The following is a 2881-nucleotide window of genomic DNA, read 5'->3' on the forward strand; positions in this document are numbered from 1 at the left end:
AGTAACCCGAATGTTGTTCGGAGTCCCGGATGAGATCCCGGACGTCACGAGGAGTTCCGGAATGGTCCGGAGGTAAAGAATTATATATAGGAAGTGCTATTTTGGCCATCGGGACAAGTTTCGGTGTTATCGGTATTGTACCGGGACCACCGGAGGGGTCCCGGGGTCCACCAGGTGGGGCCACCTGCCTTGGGGGGCCACATGGGCCTTAGGGGGTGCGCCTTGGCCCACTTGGGCCAAGGGGAACCAGCCCCAAGGGCCCATGCGCCAAGGAAACTTGGAGGAGGGAGAGTCCAAAGGGGGGAAGGCACCTCCGAGGTGCCTTGGGGAGGATGGACTCCTTCCCCCCTCTTGGCCGCACCCCTTCCTTGGAGGAAGGGGCAAGGCTGCGCCCTCCCCCCCTCTAATGCACCTATATAAAGGGGGGCAGGGGTGGGGGGCAGCGCACAATATGCCCTGGCGCCCCCTCCTCCCTGCAACACCTCCTCCTCCTCCCGTAGTTGCTTAGCGAAGCCCTGCCGGAGTTCTGCTGCATCCACCACCACACCGTCGTGCTGGATCTTCCTCAACCTCTCCTTCCCCCTTGCTGGATCAAGAAGGAGGAGACGTCTCCCGTCCCGTACGTGTGTTGAACGCGGAGGTGCCGTCCGTTCGGTACTAGATCATCGGTGAATTGGATCACGGCAAGTACGACTACCTCATCCACGTTCACTCGAACGCTTCCGTTGCGATCTACAAAGTGGTATGTAGATGCTATCTAATCTGAATACTCGTTGCTAGATGAACTCATAGATGGATCTTGGTGAAACCGTAGGAAAAATTTTAATTTTCTGCAACGTTCCCCAACAGCGGTCGCCTCAAATTGGTCCAGGCGCGTCTTCAACGCCGCTCCAATCCGCGCCTAACACGCGGCCCCCTGTGACGGGTCTGGGCGATGCGCGATTCGGCACCCACCCACGGTGTTACGCACGCCGCGCCCCGGTTCGCCCGACCGGGATGGGGTCAGGAGCAGAAGCGGTCACGGCGCCCCGCGCTAGTGCTGAACCCAGCGGACCTGATCGCCCGACACGCGCATGCTCCGAGGCCGATACGCCATCATACAGCAATGATGAGCTGCGGGGATCTTCTGCGGCTGCTGCTGAGGATCCAACGTCGTCTCCTGCCACAGAAGATCCAAGCCCTGCAGATTCAGCTGCAGCGGTCAGCGAATTTCTCTCGGGATCGGCAACGGCAACTCCTATTCAGCCCACAGGATCTTCTGCGGCTAATCTACAGACCACCTCATCACCACCACGTCGCACACGGCTTCAAAAAGGGGTAATACAACCTGTTGATTACAAGCATATAACTAAATATGGCATGATCTATTCCACAGGCGAACCAGGTGAACCAAACACACTTGAACAAGCTCTTGGTGATGAACGGTGGTAGAAGGCAATGAATGAAGAGTTTATTGCATTAAAGAAAAATAATACGTGGCATTTGGTTCCTCCACAGCAAGGTAAACTTGATCGAATGCAAGTGGGTATTTTGAATCAAAAGAAAATTTGATGGAACCATTGATCGCTACAAAGCTAGACTAGTTGCAAAAGGCTTCAAGCAACGGTATGGTATAGACTATGAAGACACGTTTAGTCCAGTTGTAAAAGCTGCAACTATTCGTCTTGTCATGTCTATTGCTGTTTCCAGGGGCTGGAGTCTCAGACAACTTGACGTACAGAACGCGTTTCTCCATGGTGTTCTGGAAGAGGAAGTGTACATGAAGCAACCTCCTGGGTTTGAAAGTAAAAGCAACCCCTCTCATGTATGCAAACTTGACAAGGCACTATATGGTCTAAAGCAAGCTCCACGGGCTTGGTATTCTCGTCTTTGTCACAAAATGCAAACTCTTGGCTTTATTCCTTCAAAGTCTGACACCTCATTGTTTATTTACAACAAGTCCAACACATGCATATTTGTCCTTATATATGTTGATGATATCATTGTGACAAGTTCATCCGATGAAGCGATCACAGGACTATTGAAAGACTTGGGGGCAGACTTTGCTCTAAAGGATCTTGGAGACTTGCATTATTTCCTTGGAATTGAGGTGAAGAAACACAAGGATGGACTTCATCTCTCTCAGAAAAAATATGCCAATGACCTAGTAAAGAAGGCGGGTCTGCAAGGTTGTAAACCTACACCCACTCCATTATCCAGCTCAGAAAAACTATCTCTTATGGAAGGAACACCCTTGAGCCAAGAGGACAGCACAAAATACAGAAGTTTGGTAGGAGCACTTCAATATCTCACTCTAACCAGACCTGATATTTCCTTTGCTGTCAATAAAGTCTGTCAGTTCCTTCATGCACCCACTACTGTTCATTTGACTTCTGCAAAACGTATAGTAAGATATGTCAAAAATACTTTGAGTGTTGGTCTCAGTTTCAGCAGATCATCTTCTACCCTTGTCAGTGCCTTTTCTGACTCTGATTGGGCAGCATGCTTGGATGATAGGCGTTCAACTGGTGGTTTTGCAATATTTTTTGGGCCTAACTTGATCTCCTGGTGTGCTAGAAAACAAGCAATAGTTTCTAGGTCAAGTACAGAGGCAGAATACAAGGCTCTAGCAAATGCCACAGCTGAAATCATTTGGGTGCAGTCCATGCTTAAGGAACTTGGTGTGAAAAGTAAGCAAGCTCCCTGTCTATAGTGTGACAATCTTGGTGCTACCTATCTGTCTGCCAATCCTGTGTTTCATGCAAGAACGAAACATATTGAGATAGATTTTCATTTTGTCCGCGAAAGGGTTGCTCAAAAACAGCTTGATATTCGGTTTATACACTCTAGAGATCAGGTTGCAGATGGATTCACAAAGCCATTGCCAACAAGGAGCTTTGAA

This window comes from Triticum aestivum, unplaced genomic scaffold (assembly GCF_018294505.1).
Source record: "Triticum aestivum cultivar Chinese Spring unplaced genomic scaffold, IWGSC CS RefSeq v2.1 scaffold28262, whole genome shotgun sequence".
Classification (NCBI taxonomy): domain Eukaryota; kingdom Viridiplantae; phylum Streptophyta; class Magnoliopsida; order Poales; family Poaceae; genus Triticum; species Triticum aestivum.